Genomic DNA, 21352 nt, shown 5'->3' on the forward strand with positions numbered 1-21352 from the left:
AAAATATTATTTTCACATAATAGATCCATACAGAAAGAAGGGAAATTCCAATACCAGTGCAAGAGGCACGCTTAAACAGAACTCTTAGAGCTTTTTCCTGGGTACACCAGTCACCACTTTTTCAGCCTGGTTCAAGAATTTAGACCAAAATTAGATTTATTCTTTTTATCTCAATCCTGTGTTATATGAAAGAAATCTACTGGAGAGCATTTGTCATTTTAAACCACTATTTATTTTATTCTAATGAAAGAAGAGACAGAGATAACCATTATAAAATAAATCCTTGACAACATCAGCAATATCCATCTTGTTGCAGCAGCCTTTTGGAGCACAGCTATTCATTTCTTTCCCCTTCATTAAAACATTTTATCATGTTAATTATCATTATGACAATTTTTAATATTAGAACTCATTTTACTACCTGCAGAATGAAGTCCTTTAAGGATTGTCTTCTTCAGCCATTTCTCTTTCTGAAGTTGGGCAAATACAACTACATTCAGAATAACTTTTAAAAAAATCATTTCTGTTCACTGATACCTAAAATCAGATTAGTAAATAAATCATAATCTTTCAGTAACTCTGCTGCAATGAGCTAATCAGTAGATTCTTTCTCAAGCTCTATATACATGCCCTAAAGTCAGAGAGACTCTGTGCTTTGCATTCAGTGAAATTCACTGCAATAAAACAACATTTTTCCAAGAAGAATTTCATTTCTTGTTGCACTGTGTGGTGTAATTCTCTCTGGGTGCACAGGAAGGACCAGATAAAGGAAATTCATATGGAAGAATGTACCTATGGCCTTTAAAAACATGTTGTGCCTATTAATATATAGTGATGTCATTGTCTGGGGGGTTTTCCCTATGTTAAAAAAAAAAAAAAACACAAATTTCACAGCATAACTTTTGAGTCTCAGTCATGTTCCATGCTTTGAAACTGTCAAGGAGAGGCCAGGAGATAAAACTCCCTAAATAGACAATGCTAAGCTTGTAGCATGCTCAGCATTTCTTTGGAGGAGAAAACAAAGATCTTTAATAAAGAGTAGAATCCACTTTCAGGGCATCTCACAATAATGGTTTTAAGATCAATGCACTTAATGTCCAAGCAAAATAGAAAAAAGGAAAGAAAAGAAACAAAATCAGAAGCACATGGGGAGGGAGGTAAAGGAAATTTGAGAGCAAGGGAGCAGGGGAAGTTGAAGTGACAAATTCAGCTGTTGGTTTTGATAACTGTCTTTAATTGGGGACAGAGGTCAATGGTTCTCTTCCTCTTCTATGGATTAAAAAAAAAAAAAAATTGCAAAATGTAAAATTCCAGTTTAGAGATCTGTATCCACAGCAGAATCCTCTGACTTCATTAACAAAGTTAGCACAGCTCTCACAGGCAGGATTTCCCAATAATGGGCAATAAAACCCCCAAATGCCCCATCCTAACCCAAGAACATGTGCTTCAGTCATTCAAAGAAGAAGATTGTGTATAGCTGATATGTAATGGCTGAAATCACATTGCAAATCCCAGGGATTTAGCAAAATTCAGGGGACAGGAGTTTTGGACACATCTTGGGGACAAAGATTTAAATGCAAAAAATACTATATATGAGCAGAGGCATTCCAATCCCACCTCAGGTCACACAATCTAACTTTCAATATTTTTCTGTAAAGTTTTTAAGGTGAGTTACTGAATTTCAGTCTACCAGAGCTATTTGTTCCTGCTGAACAAATAACATGTACTGCTACTGAACCATGAGACAACAAAAGTCTTTTCTGAATGAATTTGTGAATCAAATATATCTACTTGGAAGCTTTAAGATAAAAGAAATTTGAAACAGAAATATGAATCCTTGGCCTTGATAGCAGAGAGAAAAAAAAATATAGTCCTCTGTGACAGCAGCTGATAATAAAAGACAGATCCACACTCTGCAGTTATTCATTGAACTCTTTGGCGCTGTGTTCTTATTCTTTCAGACAGAGAAAGGCTTGCCAGTATAAGATGAAAGAGACTTGTAACTCTTCTGTACAGTGTGCATATTGATTTTGTGTGCTTTGGGTGAGGGATCCAATTGCAGGCTGGGTTTTGTGCTCTGCTTCAGGGTACTTCACTTTTCTGCAGCCCATCACCTTCCTGGAGGACACAGCTTGGGTCAGATGGTCCCCCAAGGACACCACAAAGTGAAAAATTCTGGTGAGACACACAGGCTCTCTATTCTTCAGATTTCACTGTACATGTCTGACCCATGGATAGCTTTACACTCATAAAATTTGCTGCAATATATTTTGTGTGTTTGTGAATATTAGTTACATAGGTCCCCTCATCTCCCCTAGAGAATATAAGCATTCCTTCTCATCCCCTTTATGTGTGTTAGGAGGGATAAGAAATTATTGACTGAGTTTCCAGAAGGGTAAATATGTACATGATGGGTGCAGCTCTTCTGTCAGATGAATTCATTCAAAATTAGGTGTCAAAATGTTTATGATTTCAGTGCCTAAGGTCTCATTCCAGCCCATTTCCAGTACTCACAGGCAGCTGTGGCTGTGAACTGTTCAGATGATCAGATGGAATCGTCCACATTGCTGAAAATATTCCCTAAATTTCACTGCACTGGCTGGATGCTCTCCTGTGCTTGGACACAAAGGCACCTACAAGGCAGCACCAACATTTAGAAACTTTCATCTGTAGTTGAATCCTACCAGATTAGTATCAAAGGATATGGATACATAACATGGGGCAGAGCTTTGCACATGGTAATTCCACTATTCAGCCCAGCTAATTCATGGTGCTAGGCAGACATCTTCAAAACTGCGGCTAAAATATATATTTTTTTTAAGGAGTATCCCAATAGAAAAATAATCTCCTAGCTTTTAATAGGTGTTAAATATCATTGGCATAAAAAGTTGTGACACTCACGACTGTTGTTGTGCATGTGCCACATCTTGGCTGACTTTTCCCAAGGATATTTAGACCATGATGAAAGAGAAGCAAGCATAATATATTATTCAAGGTTTGTTGAAATACAGACTTGACTTACTTTAACATTCCAAAACCATTTTGTTCCAACCCCCCACCAACACATAGAAGACAAGCAAAATTCTCTGTTTGAAATGAAAATGTCAAGCAAGTCAAGAAAAAAATTTTATTTTTCCAGTAGTCTGCAGAACCTTTTTCTTGCATGTCCCAGGCAGATCTCTGTTCATATTATCAAGGTCCTTATATGATATCTATGATTTCTGTAAAACTAATCTCATCCACAGTTCCTTATCTTCAAAACACAAACCAGATCAAGAGGGTTTTGCACCTATAGAAATAAGTTATCACTTGCTTTGATTAATTAACTGGAACCATTTCCACCTCTTCCTCAAGACTGTGTTAACTGTGCACAGAATGCCTCCTCCACAGCATGCCTTGCAGAAGGAGCCTTGGGTGCCAAACTCAGGAACAGGGGATATATGCAGGCAAGATAAACATCTGTTCAGACAAATCCCTGTCCATAAACACAGCCCTAACTCCTCCTCACATTGTGCTCCTACCTGCAGGCAGAAATCTGATCAGTGTTACCAAGGAAATTTTGGGCACTCCTAGGGTGCATCCCAGAGATGTCCAGCTGCCCCAGAGTTTTGTGGTCAGGGTACCTCCAGTCCACTCCTGGTATCCACTGGTTCTCTGAGCTCCTCTGCCTTATAGGGACAACAATTGCAGGTTGACCTCTTCCACAATTTCCAGTATTTTAATTTATCCCATATATTTCAGACAGAATACAGAATATCTCAAGTGGAGGTCACAAGGCAGATGAGGGATATTCAGAAATGGGTATGTGCCACTCCAGTTGTAGACCAGGTCAGAGCCAGTTCTCTCTTTCTGAATTATTAATTCCTTTAAATAATTAGCAGACATGCCACTCAATTATTCTTGATTTCCACATCCCATTTAAAGGTCACTAGGTTTTAGAGTCATCCTTAATTTGGCATAAAAATTATCCGTCCTTCCCAGCTCTGACTTTACATCCCTGCAATCTGAAAAGCACAAAATTAACTTTGACAGCATTAACTCTTTACTGTAGTGGAGTGTGCATACTTCCTCTGCTTTCACACATTGAAAAGACATTTTTCAATTGTTTAAATAAAATTACATTTCCTCAGCTGTTTTAAATAAACTATGCCTCGTCTTATAGATCATATTTCAATATTTATACTTATTGAATGTATTAAGACAAAATTGATGTCAGAAATTGTAATACAGGAAAAAATTCCTATCCTGAATTCTCTCCTCCTTTATCCTTGTGAGAGTTATTCAAAAATAGAAGATAACCCGATTTTATTTTATTTATTATGTCATTTGGGTCACAAAGAAATCTGATTTCTTACAGACCAACTGAGTTTTCAACATGCAGAATAAAAAGCTGAATATTCTTAGCTATGCTCCATGACTGATTGTTGTCCTTTCTTCTTTCCTCTAGATGATGCCAAATTGCCTTCAGTAAAAACATAGAAAATATAATTAACCTTAGCAACCCAGTCATCCTCAGTGTCCCTTTTTCCAGCAAGTACAAAGTATAGAGAAATATTTCTTCTTTGCAATTACTAAAAACTCTGTGACAAAACACAGAGTTATCCAAGTGTTGCTGTACCACAGGTAACATTACTGAGCTGATGTCAAACTTGCAGCAGTGGTGTGGAATGAGAAGCTTTTGTGAGTTTGGGTTGTTAGTTCAGTCAGAATTTCCTTGTGAACTGATTTTGTACCTTGAAACAACCCCAGCAATCAGGTTTTGTTGTGGCTCTGTCACTGAGTGGCTCAGAGATCCTGTGCACATCCCTTTTCCTGTGTGTTTGCCACCCTCCCACTCTTGCCTGCTTCACTGGAGTGCAGGGAAGATTATTGATATATAAATTATTGCATGACTTTATGACATTACAGGTAGGTCCAAACCACAGGATACCAAGAGTCTGGATCTCCAGAAATGCATCCAGTCCCCAGCACTGAGAGTGGCTGATTGTCAGAGTAATTAATTCCTGGCTGCAAACAGCCCTGGGGGTGGCTGCTCTCTGTTGGAAGGAAGGATGAAGAAACTGATTGGGAAATCCTTGTGTTTAAAACCTGAGGTACCAGTTATTACCTGATATCCTTCTTTTACTTGGCACTTGTGGTAAAACATCAGGAAGCAAATCCTCTACCTTCAGTCTCAGAAACACATCAGCTTAACACAGAGATGTTGCCTTAGGGCTAAGTAAAAAAACCTAAAGATCCTTATTTTTGGGGTTGTTGCTGCTATCATGTATTCAACTATTGTGTGGAAAACTAAATCTTGAAATACTGCATTTATTTACAGGAGCTGCAGGCAGAAGTTGTGAGAATGCACTATTAAATTACACATTAACTGAATTTCCAGTGGACTCAAGTTCCATCAGTACCTAAATAGCTCTGGACATCTCAGGAGATCACAATCACCTGTGGATCCATGTCACCACTGGATAGCACAGAACTCTCTGGTCTTGCTGCAGCTGAAGCTTAATTGTTATTATGGTTGAGTTTCATGTATTAAGGAAAAGAACTTTCCCAAACTCTTTTAATCACCATGTTGTCATGAGCTCATATGAGTTATTTTTGCAGTTCACTTTGAATCTGGAATTAGGAAAATTCATTTATTTTCTTAGCAGTTCTTTCACACCTGATTGTTTTTTTATTTGTCTTTTCTATTTCCATTGAAGACACAGAAAATTACATGTGGTGGAGCTCATCACTCAGCTGGGCTGTGGACACCTTCTTTAATAACACCAGAGGTACCCCAAAATAATTCTAAAGTTCCTGGGAAGGGTGAAAAAAAGAAATTAAAGATAAGAGAGTAAGACCTATGTTTCCTTCAGAAAACTCCATTCCTCCATAAATAACAAGAAATAATTTCCAGCTGGGTGTTTCCAAAACTATTTATCTTTTACTCTCTACCTAAAAAGATTTACATGGGATTCAAGCAACTGCTGTGTCCATAATACTTAGGTAGTTATCATTCAGAAACACAAAGCCCAGAGTACAATTAAATCTTCCCTCTGCCAGGCTCTGTGTAAATCAGCAGATGTAGAAGGCACATCACAGAAAGCACAGATGAAAAAACAGATACCATCTCTGTGCCTCCTTTATGGGGATAAGCCAGAAAGATCAGCACATTCCCTGAAGCAGCTGCATGTGCTCAGGTTCATTCTCCACAGGGGACAGAGGGGTCCACACTGTCCTGCCAGGATCCCAAGCTGAGCATCTTCCAGCTCCTACCCAGCCTTTCAACAGGCAGCACCACAGCTTTTCTGGGAAGGAGATGGAGATCCACAGGCAAAGAACAAAGCACAGCAAAACAAACCCCAAAGCACAGAGCACTTTGCTGCTTGGCTGTGAGGTTGGAATCCTCTGAGTTTCACAACTTCACATGTTTGGGGAGTTTGAACCAGAGCCTGAGCCTTTGTCACATCGTGGTGCAGATGCAGAAGCAAAGAAACTCATTTGCTGTCTCCTGGAGACCAAAGGCAGCAGCAGCAGCATATGGGCCATGCTTGCAAACTCCCTTTCCTTGTTTCATCTCTTGGCAAATGCCCCTTATCTAATATCCCTATCTGTAAATTTTATATTTCATTACCCAAAGTGAAATCACGGCTGCGACTCAAGGAACAAAAAATTCAGAACAAGCCTGCCAAAAGTGTGTTTTCAATGCAGGCTAGAAGAAAGGAATCACTGTGATAGCTAAGGGCAGCAAATATCTGTACACAGCACTGCTTTCATCATCCTCTCTCTGTCAGAACTTGTTCTGACTTTTTTCATGTTCTGTTATGAATAAAGGCTGTACATTGATTATTGTATGTATCCAGGTTGATTTTGAGTGTTTCCTTCAATTAGATGAGAAGGACTGTGGACCTATTTTAGTTATTTAAGTAAATAATTAAATAATCTTTTCTATGCCTGTGTTATTGAGCACTTCTAAATACCAGTTTATGTGTTACTCAACACCTCTGAAGATTAATAAGGTTTTTACTTTAATTTTTCTTTTTTTTTTTTTAACATCAACTTGTGCAATAAATGCTGAGCAAGGGCAAAACTTTGACACACAAATATAAATTTAAAAAAATACATACTGATAAGCTCAAAAGGAAAAATCAAACTCTAGGGAGGGGTGAGCAAGTAAGAATTGGTATTTCAAAGAAATGTAGACTGTAGTACTACATATGAACTCTATTTTGGAGTATATTGCAGGATCATAACCCAGTGATTTCTAAAAACTGATGGGGATTAGTTTTGTCATCCCTCAAATATTACAACTTTTCCTCTTGACTTACCTTAAGGAAAACATGACATGCATCAATTAATTGGATCCCACAGTTTTCTGAAAATGAGCTCCATAATACATGCATCACAGGCTCTTCTAATTACTTCTGCTTTTACAGTAAAACCTGCAGGACAAGCAGAGTCTAAAAACTGGATCTATTCACCAGCACTGGGACTATATTATTATTATTGTTATTATTATTATTATTGTTATTATTATTATTATTATTATCATCATCATCATAATCATCATTATCATTACTATTACTATTACTATTACTATTATTACTATTACTATTACTATTACTATTACTATTACTATTACTATTACTATTACTATTACTATTATTTATTAAATTTGCAACAAAGCAACAAGAGACATAAATTGAGGATGTGAGAATCCACTTAGCACATAATCAAAATCTGTAGCATTTTCAGTGGATTTCTGTGCTTTCCAGATCTGGAGGTAAGTCCAGGCCCTATATTTAGCTTTCAATGACCTCTGACACAGAAGAGGTAAAAATTAAGGGATTTAATCTTCTAGTGCTGGATATGTAGATACAGTTTGCCCCAGATTAAAGCAGGCTGCCAGAAAGTAAATAGGTTTGGTTTTTTTGTTTTTTTTTTTAAATGGTCAGAAATTACAGTATCAAAGAATCAATTAGATTGAAAAGACCTCTGAGACCATTGAGTCCAACTTATAACCAAACACCTCCATTTCAACTACTGCTATGTCCAACCTTTTCTTAAACACCTCCAAGCTCAGTGACTCCACCATCTCCAGATAACTACTTCAGATTAGCCACAATTTTAAAATATTTTTGTTTCTTGAAAATGGGTTCATTTTAAATTACAAGGAGCATTTAATTTAAAGCTTCCTAATGCCCTAGAGTTTTTTGTTTCAATTCTATTTTCTAACTACCAGCCATGTATGATCAGTGGAAATTAGAAGACACTCCAGTAACATCAATAAAAATGCTGGTCAGTAAAAGAAGTCAGCCTGATGATTGCCCAGGATAGCAAGTCCTTTAATTTTACTATTTAGGCTTGAAAAATTACAGTTTGATGTTCTTATAACTTTTTTTCCTCCTTATTTTCCTCCTTCCACCTGCTCTAAAATGCAAACAAACCCAAACATGGATGCTCTTGTGGGATGAGTATTTACTGCCACATGAACACTGAGCTCCAGCATATCACAAGTGTGGCATCATTTATTCAGAAATGCTTTGAAAAATTGCATTCTCCAGATTTTCTGCATAAACAGGAGGGATCTGCTTGTTTTATAACTGAGCTGAGTCCTCTGAAGCACAAGCCATGCTCCTGAGCTATCAATTCAAGGGATTCATTTTGAGCCAAGCTTTAAGGCTGCCTACTTGACAGGAGGCATATTTTATAATCTTTCACTTCTCCCATTGTGTAGGAAGCAATTCTACACTGGTAGTTTAACCTTCATCTACAAAGAACAATTGTTCTCTTCATGAAGCCTGTATTGCTTTCACTTCAGGAATACACTGAAGAAATTATTAATGGCAGAAGTTGCAGGAAGAATGGTGTTCTTATAGCAAACACTGCCACTTAAATGCAGAAAAATACTGGTTTAAAGGTTTATAATACCTAACACCTGGTTTTTGGTTGGTTTTGTTTTGCTGTTTTATTTTTTCCATTTCCTGCTTCTCTTTTTTGACCTGGAAATATCTTTAAAATCTCTTCCATGTAGCTGGCCAGACCTACATAATAACATTCAACCAATAAATATACATCCAATCTGTGTGTGTTGCAGTACTTCTGAAAGAAAGTTACTAAAACCATATTTCAGGATCTGCTCATTAGTGGTAGGAGGTGGTAGTGGAAGGATTAAATATAAATTCTACAAGGTTCACAAGGTCAAATACTAAGAAATTGCAAGACCAGTGCAGAATCAGAAATGGGAAATGTTCCAAATCCTAGGCTTCCTTATTCTAGAAAAATATATTTTTGAAGGAAATTTCAAGTTGAAATTGTATTTTCTCAGCCTCTGCTGTTTTGAACCAGGGACAATATTTTTACCACAATTTCCCTCAGGCAGATTCACTGCCTTACTCCAAAACTAGGATGAATTTTGTGTTTAATAGATGAGAGTTTAAACCTGTGATTCCCATTTTCACACAAACATCTCACCCCTGGTTTCAAGTTAACAAAAGCAGCAGTGAAATGAAGATTCTCCAAGGGCTGGAGCATCTCTCCTGTGGAGACAAGCTGAGAGTTGTGGTTATTCAGCCTGGAGAGGAGAAGGCTCCAGGAGACCTTCCAGCACCTTCCAGTGCCTAAAAGGACTCCAAGAGAGCTGGAGAGGGACTTTGATAAAGGCCTGGAGTGACTGGATGGGGGGAATATCTTCCCACTTCACATCTGGATGGCATTGGCAGAAATCTTTAGGGCAAGATCAGTTTCATTAGAATTTAAAGCAGTTTAAAATACGGAACTCATTTCAGTAATAAAAAAATAAATTAGAATAGAATCTGGCTTAATTCTGTTACTTTGAGGGCTGTGTGAAAACTAAGAACTAGGATATAAGAAATGTTAAGTGTGCATACCAGGAATGTACAAAAAATAAAAATTATAATAATAATAAAGAAGTCTGATTTAAAATGTCTGAAAGCTTGAAATTGGACATTATTTATAATAAAATAAGACAATGGCTAAAAGAATCAATACAAACTTAAGAGGAACACTTATACAAATAAAAGTGAACACAGTCCAAAGTAAATCAGTCTATGTATCTATCAAAACAAATAAAGGACAGCAAGAACAGATAAGAGATTATTTTTAGCAGAGGATTTTGTCAATTACAGAACTAAGCAGCCAGGGCTGAACAACATCCCTGCTTGGATGAAAGATCACTATCACAAATCAAGCTCTGCAGAGGAGCCACAAATAACTGTGCTCAATTCATCAGTTATTTCACATGAGCTGAGCTCATCCCTCTGTTCTCCTTGTAGCCCCCCAGACAAATTCCCTGTTTATGAGGCACAGGGGCTGCATTGTGTTTTTTCAATTGGGACCCACCCTGCTTTTTTTACCTAGCACCCCCTTTTCAGAAAGATCTAGCTGGTGAAATCAGTTCATTGGAGTCCTGTTTCTGTGTTTATTCCCTTCTGGCTCTCTTTATATGTTTCCAAATACAGATTATAAATTGCAGGTTGAGACTTCCCATCACATATGTGGGAGTATTTTCTGCTAAACTACTTTACTGCAAAGAAAGGCACTGAAGGCATTTTCTTCATTGGTGTTGAGTTTTGAGGTACTTAAAATTAGTGGAGTATTCAAAAGTTATGGAGACCCTCTGAGGCAAAGGGAGGTTCCCTGCAGACTCAATATTGGGGTTGTGATGCTGTGGAATTACTACAGAGTTCTCCTGACTCCTGTGCTGTTTTTATTTAACACCTCCCTCTCTGAACCTGATGAAAACAACTGAAATGCATTGACACATTTTTCACTAACCTGACCACAAACACATTTTACATATAATGAAACTGCAGAGATGCAGTCCTTCAGGACACCAATTAATACCTGTGTGAAAACCTTAATTTTCAGAGTTTTCAAGAGAGTGGTTTCAGTCCTGTCAATAAGAGCCAAAGATGCCACCAGTGCCCATTCTGCTCCTGAAGTTTTTTTTTTCTGCTGGTTTCTCTGCATTCACACACAGAATCACCCACTTTCCTATGAGACCTCATGCTCTATCTGTGCCATGATAAATACCCATAATATTTAGGATAACACTATGCTAAGAAATATTAGATTTTTAGCAAGATCTGCCAGGAAGTTGAGGACTTCTGATACAAAAGCATCAGAGGAATTTCCACAAGATACCAAACTGAAATATATGGGCAAGAGTAGGCAAGTATTTAATCCAGGCTGAAAAGCATTATAATTGATAATTAAGCCCATTGAGGGCATGATTCAGCTTCATTTTGATCCAATTGTATCCTCCTGGGAATATGACTGACTCTAAAAAAATCTGCTTCTGTGAATCCAGTCACAATTATAAGATAGGGGCTAAAGCTGATGATACAGTTAGTCTGACAGATTGAAACAACTTCAGTTAATTATGATCTTAAAATCCCCAGAGAAAATTTCTAAATGTCTTACTCTATGTTTTCCCAAGGAATTCTGGGATGTATTCCTTCGTTAATTTTTTCTTACTCGTTGTAGGATTTTTTTCCCTGCTGGTTCTATTGAATGACCTGTCAGAGGGAATAATGAGATGAATATTTTGTGATTAGTTTGCTCATTTTGCAGTGTGACCTAAACTGTGGTTTGAGTTTTAATTTCATCGCCACGCGAAGACTTAAAACTCAAATTATTTGGCACTTTGAAAAAAAAAAAAACTAAAAAAAGGTAGAGAGGATAAAAACACACATATGGACTTAAACTAATCTGTGGACATAACCTTTGAAGGGTTTGGTTGAGACACATTGCCACACAAACAATAGTTCCAGAAATGTCTCAGCTATGAAGAAAATTAACTCTATCCTAGACAAAACCAGCACAGGAGATAAAGAACTGCCCACAACACTGGGTGGTATCCACTGCTGTTAATTCTGGGCATCTGGCTTTACCTCTGAAATACTGGCTTAGGTTGCATCTCTAAACAATGGAATAAAGAATGACTTTGAATATTTGCTAAAATGAACAAATAAAGCAGGTTACCAAACTCCCACTGTGTTTCTCCATTGGCAGCAAACAGCAACCTGAAAAGCAGCTGAGATATAAATCTGGATATCTGAAACAGAAAGAAAGGCATCAGTGAGGAGTTCTGAATAAGAATAAAACATTACCTTTTGCCATCCCTGCTTTTGCTCCCTTTGAGGACTTTTAGATAATAGTCTCACCATGTCAGAAAGACAAGAGCTAATATCCCCTGGGAAAGGAAACAGCCTGTCCCAGTCTGACACCCTGAGCACACGGTGAGGGTCTGCCCCACTGATCTCACTGATCTTTGCTTCTGTGTCTTGCTCTCACCTTGCAGCCAGGAAAGCCGTGAAGATTAATTGAGTCAGTCAAGAACTGTGTTATTAATTCACTGTTTAATTGACTTGATTCTCAGCACTGTTAAAACTCAGATATGTACATACAATCTATTGCCATATAACATTTTTTTCACCTCATAGAAAATATAGAGTTTGTTCAATATCTAAGCAGTCTCCAATATTTACCATGGATCACTCTACTTGTTCTTATTGTGCTGAGAACCAGGTCCAGAACATGCAATGTGTTTATGTCCTGGTGTATTTACATGAATTTTTGCATTTACTATATCAATAATGATTCATTCTCCTGAAGTCACAAGTGCTCTATGGAGATTCATCACAATATGTCACACAGTAAGAAAATGTTCATTAAAAAAGCAAGAGAAAATGCTAATCTTGACTCCTAGTGGCAAGATTTTTGGAGAGAATATAATTGTTTTGGCCAAAACCAAATCAGCAGTAAAGACACAATCTGTTCATATCCTACAATCCAGGTAAAATGGAACTGCTGAAGAACTTTATTCTTCAATTTTCAATGACATTCAGGATGATTTGGATTGCATTAATGTTTTCTATATGTTCTATTTCTATCACCTAAATCCCTAAACTTGGAAATTACTTTACCTGTAGCAAACACATGATCTAAGGGATTAATGAACTTTTGATTTTCCAAACACATGAACTAAGAAAACTTTAATTTGAATTTAAATTCAAATTTAGCTTGCATTGTAGCAAAATATTCATTGCAGAACTGAAGAAAAAGAAATATAATCTCTTCTGAACTCACTACTTTACATCATGCCTCTGCATTTATTTTAGTGTTCACTTCCTTTCTGCCAGTGTGCCAAAGCATCTCCCACATGGGGAGTTTATGTGGTTTAACATAACAATTGAGTTTTTTTCCTGAAAAATCAAGGCAATACAGAGATGTGATGATTATCACAGCACAGTTTATCTGCATTACACTGATGTCAGCTATCACTAGAATATATGGAGCTCCTTTTACTGGGATTTGTCTTCCTTCAAGGCACAAACAGAGGGATACCACAGTATGGCATTTCCTTGTTCCATATTCCATTGCAAAGAAAATCCTGGCTTTATTCAGGTGCTGTGAGCAAAAGAGATATAAAATAGATGTAATTAAGTAAATAATTACAACAACAGCTTGTAAGGGAATTTGTAGAACACATAGTCCTGGCAGAACTGTATGGGGAACTGTGGAAAGAAATTTGCCAAAACCTGAGGTACCTCTAGAAGAACAAGTTGTTATCAAAAAGCAAGGTTTGCAGACTTCCAGAGCTATAAAGCAGCCTAAAAAATGAAAATTCTTTTAAATTATTATCTAATTTTTTTTGTTTTTGTCTCAAGGAGATGAGGGCAAGTCCATTCTAGCAAGATAAGAATGATTAACCCTTTTTTTAGCAATGAAGGCAAAATAGATGTAAGGAATCATCAATTTGAATTTGGCTTTCTTAGTCCATGTCAAACACTGTCCTCAAAACTTGACTTATTTGGTTTTACTGGAGACCCTGTAAATAAATGTCCATAAGAAAAGATGCTCAAAACTCTAGAAATGAAGTCAAACTGACCTAGAAAAAACTTTGTGGAGAAAAAAAAAAGGTCAGTCTTGACTGTTGATGGATCTCCCTCTTTGTAATTGTTTCTGAGGATCTTGTTCATCAGTCTTCTTTGAGAACATTATGGGAGAAAATGGAAGGCACTTCATCACCACAGCCTCCATTCTAGTGCAGATGATCCATTTCATGTGCCATAACAGAATCCTAAAATGGATTATAGCCTAGGAAAATACAGAGGGAAAGAATGCTAACCTTCAATTACCATGATTAGACTACAAAAGAAAAATAGATCTAATTTTTATTAAAATGCTCGGATTTCATTTTGTGAATATTTACCAAATAAAACCCAAACAAAAACAAACAAAAAACCTTCTAACCATAAGTACCTGAGATATTTCATATTGCTGTCTCTCCAGTATCTTGTTCTAAAACCCTATTTAGGTCAGAATCACCTGGTCATTGAAACCACTCTTTTGCAAGGAACCAAACATCCAGGAAATGCCAACACTACATGTTTAGAGGAAGAATAATCTGCAAGAAGTCAAATAAGACTAATATGTTCAAAGCTTTTCCATAACTTAAAACCTCACTGAATTAGGAGCAGAGATGCCTGCATGTTGGAAGATCAGACTTCAGAGCAGGGTGAAGGACTTTTTTTCTCTAAATTCATCCATTTCTGATCCCTGACCTGTTGTTACCTGCCACTGTCTGATTAGGAACAGCGAATAATGCAGCAACAGGACTCCTTCCAAGCAGTAGGAAAAAGTGATTTATTGAAAAGCCATGGCATTTATATAAGAGAGATCATGAAAAACAAAATAGAAAAGACTCATTGGTGCAAGAAGGCAACACCTCTTTGAAAACACGCTTTCTGCAAAAACATCATGAGACACTCACACAGCTTGGTGCTCAACACCAGGTGTTTATTTGTGTTGTTCTTTTTACCTTCCCTTGTTTTGTTTCTGAGAAAGATCCTCAGCCTGGGAAAGGTCCGAGCTGGAGCTGAGAAAAGCCAACAGCCTGGGAAAAACCCAGATTGGATTTTTCCATAAGCTTTCAGCAGTGTCCACAGTTACCAGGCTGAGATCTCCCTGTTCCTGCAAGCAGTGCCATGCTCTCATGGCCTGTGCCACAGGAATAGCACATAAGGGACACTTGCCCTGCACCAAATTTCTCATAGCTCTCATTCTGAGCTGGTCCAATGTTACCAAAATAAAGACTTGCATTAAGACCTAAGCATATTATCAAATTTTTAATGTTTTCCTCAGCATCCTTCTCTCACAATTTACCAAGATATCTCTTTCTTGTGAAATTTCATCACTTGCTGATGGGCTGAAAACATTTCTGAAGCTGAAAGAAAAATACCCCAAATTTAGTCTGGTTTTGATTTTGCAGGTAAAAAGATTAACAACAATCACTTACTCTGTCTTTCATGCCCACTTACTCTTGTAATTTTTTTAGCAGAAAATATCTTTTTTTTTTTTTTTAAATTGTAAGCAGTATAGTTTTCCTTATTTTTCTGCACTCATATAAAGCAAAAATAACTCCACCAAAGTCAATAAAATGGCAGATGGTAACAATCAAATGTGAAAAAAAAAATCTTCTGCTCTTTTCAGGAATGTTCAGCACACAGCAGGTACTTCCCAAATATCCAAAAAGAAGAATCTAATTTCATCATTTCCTCCCCATGGCAGGGGATTTCTACATGTACAAATAGGATAGGGCTGAGCCCTTACACATTTCACAGGCAGAGGTTCAGGAGTATGTCAGCAATTCAGTTTATCAGAATTTGCTCTTCTGTTATACTTTAGAATTAAAATAGGGATTTCCCCATGGCAGGGGATTTGGAATAAGATGATCTTTGAGGTCCCTTCCAACCCAAAACATTCTATGTTTCTGTTTTTAGAATAGCACTAAAATAGGCAAAAACTGGAAAAGGTGATCAAGCATTGAGTCCATTTTGGGTGAGGTTCTTGGGTGAGGAAAATGAATCCTTCTGAGAATTTTAGTACAGATAAAAAGGACAATAAAGACATAGATAAAGTGTTTGGCAGTGGTGAAAAGGTTAGAAAGTCCAGTGAAACTATTGAAAAGCAGAGGGAAACAACATTGTATGATATCCCAGATATGGCTCATGGAATATAAAATTTCTCCCTGACTTTACTAGTAAATGTATACTCAGTTCCAAGATATCAAAATTTCCCATGTGAAATGGGGTGATTCACATAATCTATATGTATCTAGGTTTTGCATCTGTAAAATGAAAAAAGAAGGGATGAGAGCCAAAACAATTTAGGTCATATGAAAGCAAAAATTGTATCTTGCAAGACATATGTGGTAATCTTAGTAATCCTTCTAATCTTCCCAGTGGCTTTGGCTGAAATGCTCTCCTTAGTGTTACACAACATACTTTAAAATAGTTGTGAACAGCTAGAAGGAGGCCAGAGAAGAGAAGCAAAAATGATCCTAGAGATCTAGAAAATAGCACTCACAGGACACTGAAAAAATGTAATTTTTAGAGCTTGGGAAAAAATACAAAACCCAAGAGAAAAAAATTAACTGTGAGAATTTATAAAGGCAACTGCAGGGGAAAAAAAGAGAAAAAAAAAAAGAAAAAGAAATAAAGTGTTCTTCATACAGTAGAGGATAGGGCAAGCAACAAGGGTCAAATATCAGAAGAAGGATATCTGGAAATTTAGATAAAATTTCTATTGATACAGTTACTGAAGCACAAGGAATATTGCATGAGCAAACTGCAAAATCTGCATTAAAGGAAACTATTATCTAACATCTTAAAAGACACTGGCCAGGAATCGCATGTTTGGGACCTGTCAGTGACATCAGTATGACCAAAGTTAAATATTTATTTATTAAACAAATAAATTTGAAGATCAACATCAAGCATTTATGATCCCAGTGTTTCATGATATCTACAGTATGTCAGGAAATGTCAGTCTACTGAAGTTTCATAGACTAAAAGACAAAGGTAACTTTCATTTAATTTCATTTCCATTTACGTTATCAATGGAAATTAATCTAATTTTGCTACAGAACCACTTCCTCCTTTAATACGTTTTGAATGCATAGCCATTAGTGAAGGAGATGCTTCATTAAAATCTGCCTGTTTTGTCTTAGAGTAAAACTCATAAAATTTGCAAAGATTTCATTTAATCAGTTAAGCTGGAAATTAACGTCAGCACTACTTTCTTCCTCTTGCTATTAAGGGAATTGGACTGTTTGTAATTTCTTTACTATTTAGTTTTAATCTGGAGACATCTTCAAGTAAACCATCAGTATTTTCAATAAGGGAAAAAGCTTTGAATTTCAGAGGTGAATCTTGCAAGCAGTAGGCCATTATGGTCAAGACACTTTTTATTTCCTTTGAGAGGTGAGTCTACACAGCACAGGGATTTAAATTATAAATCATGGATTGCACAGTAGAAAAAACAATAAATTGGAATGCTAACATACTTTTGAACCCCTTTCTGTGAAAGGTGCAAGCACTCAGCTATGTCCTGTTTGTACATGTAGGGATCAGAATATCTATGAGAAGAAACACAGAGTCAACAGGACCTTGAGAAAGTCCAGGCAGAACAATATTTCAGAAACAGCTCCACTGTGAGGCAGCTCTGTGCTCTACCTCTGACTCAATTTCTTTATTTCAATGCTAGCAGTGGGTTTTTTTTGTGCAGCCAGACACTCAGTGGAGGCAGTGAGTGCTCCCTGGGCGGAGGGTGATGTGCCAGGTACATCCCTTCCCTCCTGAGGGATCCATCATTTGCCATTGCCTTATCTATGACTGATACTGACTGTCTCCCTTCAGGGTCACAGCTCTTCTATTTCTAAAATTATATTACCAAAAATTGTACTACCAAAATTTTTATGGTTCTCTATTTCTTTAATTCCACTTAATCTGATTTCAGACTGCATATTAGGTGTAGTAATCAGGGTATGCAGGAGCTAGAAGAAGACCAAGAACAATTCTTGTTTTTCTGTCTTCTTCTCCATCATGGGAACAGAGAGGGTCTTGTGGACCTCTCCTTCCAAGAATTAAGGGAAAACAGAATCACAGAATCCCAGAATAAGCTGAGTTGGAAGGGACCCACAAGGACCATCCAGTGCAGCTCCTGGCCCTGCCCAGCCCCATCCCCAGAGTCCCACCCTGTGCCCAGAGCATTGTCCAAACCCTCCTGGAGCTCTGTCAGCCTGTGCTGTGCCCACTGCCCTGGGGAGCCTGGGCAGTGCCAAACACCCTCTGGGGGAAGAACCTTTTCCTCATACACACCCAAAGTGTGATCTTTCTGCAAAGAAAGATCCTCTCAAAGACTCCAGCACAGTGATAAAAGCTGAGGCACATCCTTTCAGCAGTCTCAGAATTCTGTGCAGTTTTTCCCAGAGTCTGTAGATGTCTCTTTGCTGTTTGGCACTGTTCATGTTGCTGGCTCTGATGCCAGCAGGCATGGCTGAGCTGATGGCCATTTGGCTAAAACCTCTTTCCCTCTCTGAAAACAAGAAAACCTAATCCCTTCAGGGCAGAGTATTCATGTTGCACACAGGAATTTTGTTCTGTACCAAACATTTCCAAAAATATTTGCTGTCATGGGCCAAAATCTTGCCCCTGGGTGTGGACAAACCTTTATCCAGGCCCCACTTTTCTTACTGGTATAACCAAGATTTTCTATCCTGAGTTAGTCCTTTCTGGAAACTTGCTTTGATTATTTAGATGATGATCACTGGTGACAGCATTTTTACACACTGGCACAGTAAATAATAATAATTTGGAATAAAACAATGGGTTATACTGCCCATAACTGGCAAATTACATTCATTCAGATATCTCTGTAATGTCCAGCTTTGTCAGATCAAATGGTCTGACATCCGTTAGAAGCCAGGATTTACACACAGAACAATTTCTTGGGACACTCAGGGTCAGGTTTGGTCATATGGAAGGTTTCAGTGAAACACAGTGAAAGGAACAGTCACAGGGGTGCCTGCACTGGTCATCAATAAAACACCTTAGGATTCCTCTCAGAAAGGGGTAACTCATTTATTACCCCCAAATATCCATGTTGAAACACATACTTTGTCTTCTGGGCTAGAATGACAAATATAATCTTATATTTCTTTAGTGGTCCTGCTTGAACTTCCTAAGTATATTTGAATATGAGATTTCTATGAAATGTCTGACTGTCCAAGACCTGGATAAAATACATAAACCATTACACATTTCAAAAGCAAATTGTCTGACCACAGAACCTCAGCCATGTCTGCTACCACTGGCCTTACTGATGGGATTCTTCTATTTTCTTCACTGCTTTTAATTTTTAACAGATTTTGGACAGAAATAGATCACTCTGTTTCTGGCTTGTTTGCACTTAGATTTAAGTATTTCGATTGAGGTACCTTTGGAAGAGAAACTGATGTTGTCTGAAATAGCCCTTGGGCTTTTTGAGTAAAACACTGCTACAGACAAATCACAGCCAGGATTACTCCTTCAGCCAGAGGGATTTTCCCTCGTGCATGTGAGGTGTGACCAACAGGTTATCTGGGCACTTAATTTATCCATTTAAACACAAACAAGAGAAAACCATTCTTTAGCCTTTAAATAACTAAAATAGTTATTTAGGATAGAAATGGCTGCTGTTGCAAAACAGAGATTTAAAATCTCTCAGCAATGTATCATCTGACCAGAGAAAAATGAAGTCCCATGCATTAATTTATATGCACAGAATTGCACAGAAAAGTATTGAATGATTTGTTATTTTTCTACCTGAGTTTTTCAGCATTATTTGTTATACATAGCAATAGAAAATCATGAAATTAATATACAGATAGACTTTAACTAATATAGGAAATATATTTACTCAATATGCTAACATGCTGTTCTCACTGCCTAACAGAATCTCTTCTGCAAATCCCATGAGTGGCTGCTCATAATTTCTTTTAAATCCCATGCTCTTCAAACTGTGTCTTTGCAGTCCCTCAGCTGTCTAGACTAGACCAATATTAACCTTTAATTACTATTCAGTAAGTTACCATGCCTCAGCTGATGGCAACCTGCTGTGACAGTGCTCAGGTGTCCTGTAACAAGAAATAATGTATATTATCTGCTATATGTCATGGCCTAAGGATATATGTACACACAATCATTTACCACAGCCCTGCTGATGAATGGTACCTCATTAAATAGCTGTACTTTGAGTGGTACCTCATTAAATAGCTGTAACTCCAAGTCTACTTTCTAGTAATTTTTATATTGGTGAAATAAGCATTTTGTGTCTTGTGATTAATAGGATGCTAGTTCACCAACATGGGACCTCTCAGGTACACAATGGGATTTCTGTTACAACTTCTGTATTGCAAGGATGAGCATTCCGAAAAACTTCAGGGGGATTTTTGCTTCACAAAACCAAAATAAATCAAACTAAATTTTATCATAAATCATTAAGTCTTGATCTAAGATGTGGAGACTGTGAGAAGGAACTCAGATGGAGGGAAGAGGGAGAGATGAAAACATGACACTTCAAAAAGTTCCAAATCAATTGGTGACTTTATTACATGGCATTCAAAGACAAGAGAATTTGGTGGCCTGAAAATTAACATAGAAGTGAAGATTAATAATCCACAATTGCACAAACCAGAAAGAAATTCCTGTAATGTCTTAATTTGTAACTGTGAATGATACCCAAAGAGACTCTATTTTTTTGACAAAGGCATGATTCTGCTCTGCTATCACTTATTATTAGCCTCTTTATTTGCTTAGTACAAGGCAATTTGCATTAAGAGCCTATTTTTCCCTCTTCTATGTTGGTTTTTTTTTTTTTTCCAGATGAATTTATGTTCTCAGTGGGAGGCATGAGAAGCCATGCATTTTGCCACAGAGAATAGCAAGCGATCAGCAAATTTGCTTTTTGGTTCCCTACTGATTTGCCAGAAGTAAAAAGATCATTTTAGTCACTCTGCACACTCAGTTCCCATCAGCTGGGGCCCCAAAGGGGCAGGTCAGTAAAATGTCAGCAGGGCTCCTAAACATGCTGCTGACTTTTGGGGGGATGTTGGGACCTGTTGTTGTCAGGTTTAATTCTCAAGTCAGAACCCCCACTGCTGCCATGCTCCTTGCAGGCTGTCTCACTCATTTCTTTCTGGCTGACCTGCTGTCTTCTCCTGGATCCTTGCTGCTCCTCTGTCTTCTGATGAGAGCAGTGATGACTCCAGCTATACCCATAAAAAGTGCTGAACTTACTGCAGGATTTCTTTCAAGCAAAAAAAAAACCAAACAAAAAACCAAAAAACTCCCAACAAATCTTCATCACTCATTGTTAAAAATTGGTTTTGCCTGAGTAGAATGAACTATAAGACTAAGGCTTTGCTTAATTACTTATATATATTATATATTATATATTATATATTATATATTATATATTATATATTATATATTATATATTATTTCTATAAATATTTATGCTCTCA

The sequence above is a fragment of the Oenanthe melanoleuca genome, chromosome 4 (assembly GCF_029582105.1).
Source record: "Oenanthe melanoleuca isolate GR-GAL-2019-014 chromosome 4, OMel1.0, whole genome shotgun sequence".
Classification (NCBI taxonomy): Eukaryota; Metazoa; Chordata; class Aves; order Passeriformes; family Muscicapidae; genus Oenanthe; species Oenanthe melanoleuca.